This window comes from Glossina fuscipes, unplaced genomic scaffold (genome assembly GCF_014805625.2).
Source record: "Glossina fuscipes isolate IAEA_lab_2018 unplaced genomic scaffold, Yale_Gfus_2 1, whole genome shotgun sequence".
Classification (NCBI taxonomy): domain Eukaryota; kingdom Metazoa; phylum Arthropoda; class Insecta; order Diptera; family Glossinidae; genus Glossina; species Glossina fuscipes.
This window is the reverse complement of record NW_023998415.1, coordinates 46,643,421-46,652,062: the sequence shown is the minus strand read 5'-3', so window position 1 is coordinate 46,652,062 and position 8,642 is coordinate 46,643,421. Positions and strand designations below refer to the sequence as shown.

The 8,642-nt window shown below is 33.2% G+C and overlaps 1 long non-coding RNA gene across 1 annotated transcript; it reads left to right on the top strand.

Annotated features, from left to right (window-relative positions):
- Window positions 1-145: 145 nt before the first annotated feature.
- On the top strand, window positions 146-8,296 carry LOC119631664. Its single transcript, XR_005246710.1, has 6 exons — window positions 146-224; window positions 284-427; window positions 1,596-1,767; window positions 1,833-1,961; window positions 7,606-7,711; window positions 8,089-8,296. It is a non-coding gene; the product is annotated as an uncharacterized LOC119631664 (long non-coding RNA).
- The last annotated feature ends 346 nt before the right edge of the window (window positions 8,297-8,642 follow it).

The window sequence follows — 8,642 nt, the reverse complement described above, 5'->3', positions numbered from 1 at the left end:
TTAGAAATATGCCACATAGGTCCCGTAAGTATATATATATATATACATATATATACATATATATATATACACACAAATACCAGTATACCACAAAACATATCCGTGATTAAAGAAGTAAACTTTATGCTCCTCTTTTCAGTATAATGTTCATAGTCTTCAACTCAGCCAAGCGCAAATCCTCGCTATCGACGAAGGCTTTGGCACGATGCAATCGGGTACCTGAAGTTAGTATACGTTGTCGGCCTAACAAATTATGAGACGTTACTGAACGATATTTACTCAGCTAGAAGAGCGAAAGTTACCACTTGCCACCCTACCTACCCGTTCCGTTCGAAACTTCCTATGAAACTAAACAAATAGCAAAAGATCTTTGAATTTGATTGCCGAAGGTGTGGACCATTATCAGTTTGTAACATTGGAGTAAAAAGTAAGTGATATATTGTAATTTAACAACGGAAAAGTAATTACAAATAGAATATCTTTCGAACAAATCAATGAAACAACACTAAGAACCAATAAAATTCTAAGAACTGTCTAAGAAGTCAAGATGATCCAAGATTCGTGTATAGACAAATTGAAATCTAAATTAGGTATTATTAAAGAAGAAATTGTTAATCTATAATATACCGTACATGGGGCAAAAGTAGAAATCGTATAGTCCTTTATCTTGTCTAATGTAACGAAATGGAGATGACTAAGGATCTCTATGACACCGAAAATGTAACGTTCCCGGAGATTGAAGAGTTTTTCGAGTTCAAGGCAAGAGCCATGCGAAGACCGTGAAAACCAAGAAAACTTCTCAACGAAATTAAACTCAATAAGTTACTAGTTTATGGTAAGAAAAGAATTTGGAATCAAAAGTGAAACTTTAACAAAATTGTTATATTAGGTCATATGAAAGGTCTTTGCGGTTTTCTCCGTGGGATGTTGTCAATGCTTATGTGTCGGGAAACACTCACCTGTGATTGCCTTAAACGAACATGTGCTTAAAAGGTGCTATCTCCGCTTACATTTTTTGCCAAGATGGTTTTTGAATTCTGTGCTCGTGTAAAAAGTTATGTTGTTTTTAAAATGAGCGAAACATCTGAATAAATGGACTACATAATGCTCGCCAATTATAAAAAAGGTAAGACATGCAAAAACATGCCGAAAAATATGTGAAATGTATGGTGAGAATGCTGTGAGTGAGCGAAGGACACAGACGGTGTCGAAGATGCATATCCTTGTGGTCAACAATGAAATTTTGCAACTGGTGGAGCAAGATTGTTGTCATCAATAAGAAAGGCACTAAACAGCAACCACATGACAGATTGGAATCATTTGAAAAGAGCAGACTACGGAAAGGAGCTCGATATCGCCGAAAAAACCGCAAAGACTTTTTATATGATCCATTATACAAAAATGACAATGTCATCAAAGTCCCTAATTGTACCCGAATAAGCAGCCTTCATGTGATTACTGTGCAGGAGATACCCACTTATTGAATCTAATCACGGTACGGTCCTCACAGGTGAAGACCTTCATAATCTGACGGCTACTTATTAAATTCAGCAGTGAAATGGTAACCGTGAATGTCAGAGCTTTCTCTTTTTCAGAAATAATATTTTCAAAAATCGCCATCGAAGGGACCCTCAATCGTGGAATTGATCAGAGAAATGATTTTGAGCAACATCAAGCCAATTGCACTTTTAAATGTTGCCAGTAAATTGGGAGATATTATCTGCTACGTTTTGATGGTATTAACATTCCATTCTATATTTTTTTAAGGTAAGTACGGAAGCCTTGACCGACGAACATTCCTTAGGAATTTGATTTGATTCCATTTTCATTAGGGAAGGAATAATTTTGGATCGAGATGAATGCCGGTGTACTCCATTAGCCAATAGAATATTCCAAATTCCTTACTTCCGATACAAGTATCCTTTCCTTGAGGCCAATCATTCTTTTTACGAACGGAAGGAGTTAAGTAAACTTTATCTTTGCTTCTCATAAAATTCCTTCTTTTTTGCTTTTTATGCTTGTCGGTTTGCACGCTAAGCGTATTTGCAATTCGTCGAATTGCCAGACATTCTTAAGAATATTGTTACATTTGGAAGAGTTAATCCAATCAATAAGCACTTTTTTAGAAACACAGGATGCCATCATAAACGATCGTTTGCGGTTATTTGATGCCATGCCCATAAAGTAAATAAATATTTTCGAAATGCTAATCTAAACTTTCTTGTTCTTGTTGCGATGAATAGACAAACAACGCAAATCTGCTGCTTATGTAAATTTGTGAATTTAAGAAAGAGAAGTTATTTACAGCTTGAGTTGAAGCGATTACGTAAATCTTATACCAGCTTATATATATATATGATATTTGATTGGAGTAGAGAGCAAAGATCTATTCATTCGATGCTCGAATCCAATATCGTAAACATTTAGTATAACATTTGAGCTTACTTTGAAGATATGTTTTCTTTCGCTTGTGCAGACTTGAAGACATATTCACATGAGACGAGCTCTTTTGGCCATTGTATTGGGAATAGAAATTAGTTCGGTCCTTTTTCTGAACGAGCGTTTAAGCAACATTGTCGAATCCTGAATGAAACTATGACTTCGCCATTTCAAAGTACTCTCTTTAAACTATACGCAATCATATAAACTATCATTGTTAAGTGTGCATAATACGGCTTCTCGGGACTTTGTGTAGGTGTAGGTCTGTGCCAAAAAAAAAAAAACATCATTTGCGGGAAAACTGTAATTTTTCTGCTCAATACAAAGGATCGTGCTGCTAAATGGGTATCCAAACCCCATATAAGTATGAATAAGAATCAACGAATCATGAATATCGACGATAAAGCTGACTACTCGCAGCCGATCCCGTTTAGGGACTCGGCTAGGTGTAATACACTATACTTTGTTTCGACCAAATGAAACTATCACTTTATCGTAGCTCTTGTGGCAAAGCTTTTGCAGCAGAAAGTGGGCGTGATATGCCGAACGTCATAACATTGTGAGTTTTCAAAATAAAAAAATAAAAAAATTAGACGTCTTTCGCATTCCTAATTTGAAACACCGTACCCGTCCCGCCGTTACCAGCAGATATTACTTTTCCCGATTAACGCGGCTTTTAATAGATGACTTCTTCTTTACTTGAACCGAACTACAACTCTTATGAACCCAGACCCAAATATGGCTTTTTTCGGACGAAGCATTTTTTCGAGATGCAATTTGAAAACTTCTTTAAAGGTGGAAAAAGATGGTGGACAGCGTTGAAGAACACTCAAATTACCTACTGCTTATTCATTTTGCTCTAAAATAAATACTTTTTCGACCACAACATATATAGAATTCTTTGATAATAGTAAGCGCAGATTTCGATTTCGATAATTCGAGCTTGACATGGGTGAAACGCTTAAGAATTTATTCAAAGTTATAAAAATTAGAAAAAAAAATTCCCATTGTTTTTACGAGCATTTACCCGGTTTTCTGGCTTTAACTGACGACCATAGTAGGAAAAAACTTGAGATAAAATTTACAATTAAGTTTATTCTTCTTTCGGAATATACATCCTCTGTAAGGGTTATAATAATATACCACAATATTTACTTCTTACTGTAGTTGAAGGGTGTATATAGGACTCGGTTTTTGCACCCTAGGCCACTCACGGTACTTGGGTATATTATAAACGAAGCGGATTTAAGATACGTCCTCAATTTGTTCGAAATCATTTGCTCAATGTATGCATCTAAGCTAAATCTGTCCATCCATCCACTTGATGTTTGCTCAACCTACAGATCCCTATTTTCGAGATATTTTAAAGAGATTCGGTAGACTAAGGACAAAATCAATTGAAAATTGTTTGCACCACTTGTGGTACAAGAGTACATTAAGTTTGTGAGGATATATCCAACACTCAGAAAGACTTAAACTAGACCGATCGATTCAGAAACATTTTTTGAATTGATTTAGGCTTCTCTGTCTATCTGTCTGTCCGCAATTTTTAAAATATTTTCATGAAATTTCAGTTGTGGCCCATTTCGGACGCAAGGACGAACCATATGCAAAATGGTTTCCTTATTTTGAAATGGGATAACTATAGGATGGTGTACGGTATTGGCAGGTCGTGGTTCACTATAGTGTTCTGACTTGTTTTTTTATCATTTCTTTATTGAAAAATACTCAGGGAAATCTTATTGAAATTAGCTGACCTAACAAATTAAACTGTTGCTGATTTGTAAATATATAATTACATACATATATAACATACATATATATATATATATATATATATATAATTGTAAACAAATTAGTTGTTTACGCATTATCGATTTCATGCTTCGACATGCATACGACAGACAGATGCCGGTTGGATTTAGAAGAAGAAAAATCATTAACTTCAGCAACAAGAGCATGGATACAAGCACTTAAACAAATTAATATCTGCGACAAGAAATTCTTCGCTACCACTTCACGCATATACACAAGCATACTTAGCCCCCCAGTGGTCCAAAGAGAGCGGAATGATTGTAAAAATCGAATAAATAACGATTTTAAATCATTTAACTACGATGCAATGCGATTTCTTATCTCGGTTTCGCATGTTTTCATTATCAACGGTTGTTGAGCGGCGATAACTGGAAGATTCAAAACAAATATACGGACAGGCATGCAAAAACATACGTATGATGCACATGAACTCATACGTCTTTATATATATATACTGTGGAATATTTTTTTGATTTGCAAGCAGAGAAGAAGCGCATAGGCATGCCTTTGTATTATACATTTGCGATTTTATTTAAATTGTCTTCAATGAAATCAGTAAATGGAAGCACATTTCTTTTGTAATATGCCCGACATAAAACTACCGCATGAATAAGTGGGATGGTTGTCCTTTCCTAACTCATTTCTGTTTTTGTTTTGTTTTTTGCTTTCTCTTCACAATATTCTTCCACTTGCTTTACTTTCGAGAATAATTTGACAACTTTTACGCTTACAGAAGGGAGGTGCTTTCAACGCCACTTTACCCATCTTCCGATCATACATTAAGAATAGATCCATGCTTCGCGCCTTTAAGGATAATACAATAAACTTTTATCCGCCACTTTAGTAAAAGTTGTTTTTCTCTCCCTGTTTCAAATAAAATAAAACTTCCAAGTAGGCGTAGTATTCCTCTTACTACTTACTACATGAAGTATCCTCGAATGAATACGCAAAACTGTCCATAATTTTTAGATGCCCCTGGTAAATATTTGTAGTGCAATTTTTGTTAATACATTTTATGAGTTGCAGGCCAAAGTTTTTTGTTTTGGTTTTCCTTTTCTTTTTTTTTTTTTTTTTGCATTGTTAAGCATGTTTTTCACCGGATGACGGCCAATTTTAAAACTAAAATATCTGTTTTTTATAAAAGTTTAAGTTTTTTCTTAACTTTTACATGGGGAAGCAGTTCGGCCACAACCAAAACAAATGCAGCCGGGACACAAGTTTAAAAACCCAGAGGATTTTTTATGCTACGCAAAATGCATATACTTTCCAGGGTCACTGAAGCCTATCTCTTAACATTGCAATCGTTTGTTGCGTTGTCCCTTATGGATTACTCGAGAATCGGAGTAAAAAGTTTCCATGAATACAGTTATTCCTATAACGAATTTTCAAAATAACATATTGTATGGAGAGTGATCGAAAAAGTTTTCCTTTCCGCTTTCGTCCTTGGATCAAAACATATCCCCGTACCAAATTTCAACAAAATATCTCAAAAATTCGGAACCTACAGGTTGAACGTAATATACATGGACAGACGGACAGATAAGCTTAGATCGATTTTTTCATATAGCAAATTATTTGTTCATAAAATGATTCGGACAATCATTGTCTGAATCAATCGGTATAATAAAAAATGGATCTATCTTAAAGCCGTTCGGGATGTTACATAACACCGCACAAAGTTAATATATTCCGTATCACAAGTGCTGTAGGGTATAATTAACAGAAGACAGTTCAACATCAATAAAAAATTATCATCGAATGCCTATACACATACCTATTCAGTAAAGCGATGCCCATTGGATGATCTAACTAAAGTTTAGCATAGATTATACGTTGAAATTGAGCTATTAGTTAGCTTAGAGTACGACGGTGCTTTCGATGGTTAGAACCACCCTTTAAATATGTACAAATATCTCGTACGATTCATTTTTGCATACTTTCTATAGAATCTTTCGTCGCATATTTGTGTGTCTTACTAATATTTGCAAATCTATTCTCTAGTCTCTTAAGGTAGATGATAAAAAAATGCTGTTTTACTATATACCCGCGCTACGAACTTTCCAACTATAGCCAACTATAATTTACTCAATTTCTCATTTGTACCTTAACCTCTCTCTCATAAATCAATAAAAATTGTTTCCAGACGTACACAGAAGTATGACGACGTTTTTCGAATCCCATATTACATTTTTCCTTTTTTTATACCCTACAGCAGTTTTAGTATATTGAGTTTGTGCGGCCGTACGTAAGATCCAGAAGGACCTTTTATTATATCGATCGACTGAAATCCTTTCGTGTATCCGTCTGTCGGGTGTAATGTCTGTCCATGTATTTTGTGTTCAACCTACAAGTCGCAGTTTTTGCGATATCTTAAGGAAATTTAGTACATTGACATGTTCCGATCCAACAGCGAACCCTGTTCAAAATGTTTCGAATCGGTTCACTTTTGCAAACAAAAAATTGTCATTTTCAAAGGCTTTCGATAGAACTCACCGAGTAATAACACTTCGACATTCTAAATTGGCATGAAAAATCTGTTTCGACTGGGCCAATTTTTTGAATCCCCTCTCATATAATCGTTCCTACGAAACTCGAATGCTAAAAAGATCAAATTTTCAATAATTCATGATGAAAATTGGCTCACAATAGTCAATTGACATTGAAAAACATCAACTTTGGCGAATTTCGAGCACGAAGGTCCATTTTTTGGATACCACCGCATCTAAAGATTTTCGGGTAATATAACAAAAAAAACCTTCATTTATGATGAAAACTCGTTTATTATATATGGTATTTTGATATGAAAATTAACGGAACCACTTGAGCCTATTTCTGAGATCACATTCCATATAAATTGTTTTATGAATAGGAAGAAGACCTTAAGAAAAAGATTCTTAATGCTTAATATATTATGATGAAAACTAACATAACCCATTTCGGAAATTTGACAAAACATTCAACCGTAGCGTATTTGAATCGCATAGGTCTTTTCTTTAGACCCCAACCTACATAGAGGTTATCATCAAAGGCAAGCCCTTATATGAAGAAAAAAATGTAATTTGCAGTAAGTTCCGGAAACTGGAAAATAATAAAATTTTTAGAAAATATATTAAGTTAAGTAAAATTTGGATTACGTCATGATGTCATGTTCTCGGGATATTGCAATGTGTGCGGGCTTTCACGAAAAGTATGCTTTTGCCTGAACGGAACGTTCAATTTCTAGCGCATGATTACCAAAACAAACGATTCACTATACTAGGTGAAGGGAGTGTAGAGTATCTAATTGTCGGCCCCGATTCACGGCTGTAATATACTTTCTTGAATGCTTTCGTTTTTTGAATTTCTTGTTAGTTGGTTGTCTGTGCATCATAGCAAACATGTGAAACTCGTGCTTATACAAAATGATAGCTGATTGTGCCGCTGAAATAAGGAAAGCGATCATCAATTGAAGTAAAACGTGAGAATTCTTTTTATTTTATTTGTATATTTATGACGATCTTATTTTTATTAATATTATTATTATTTTTATTAATATTATTATTATTATTATTATTATTATTATAATTATTATTATTATTATTATAATTATTATTATTAATGTTAATAATGATAAGTATCAGTAGAGATTGTGTAGTTGTTTTTCATTTTTTTGTTTTTTGTTTACTTTTTTATAATTATACATTATTTGGTATTTGGAATGTTAATGTGTTTTTTTGTGTTTTTTGTTTTTTTTTTTTTTTTTTTATTTGATATTCTCAAGATTTAAAAAATTGTTTCAAAGATTTTTTTTTTATATTTCAATAAATGTTAAACGTTTAATGTTTTTAATTACAGGTGCATTTCGAATTTGACAACAGAACGCAGTGGTTAAAGAGTAAAAGAGAAAGAGAGACAGAGAGAGAGAGAGAGAGAGAGAGTAAGAAACTTTTTCCTTTTCATACTTTCTTATAATTCTTTATTGACTAGGATCAGACTGGTACATATATATATATACCGATATATAGATACACATGTATACATATATATATCGGTATATATATATATATATAAATACATATATATATATCGGTATATATATATATATATATATATATATATATATATATATATATATGTATTTATATAATATATTTTAAAATTCTTATATACGTAATTTTGTTGCTTTATTTTTATATATAGCTACCTTAAATAATATATTTACCGTCATTCAAAAAAGTCTTCGCACAGTTACATTTGCACTGTTATTTATTTAAAATTTTCTCAGAGTCTTAAGTTTAGTCTTAGAATTTTCTAAGTTTTAGGCTTATTTTTTTAATTATTTATTTTTAGTTTTTATATATATAAAGTGCTATTATGAATTAATCTGAACCGTAGATCCATTTTACGCT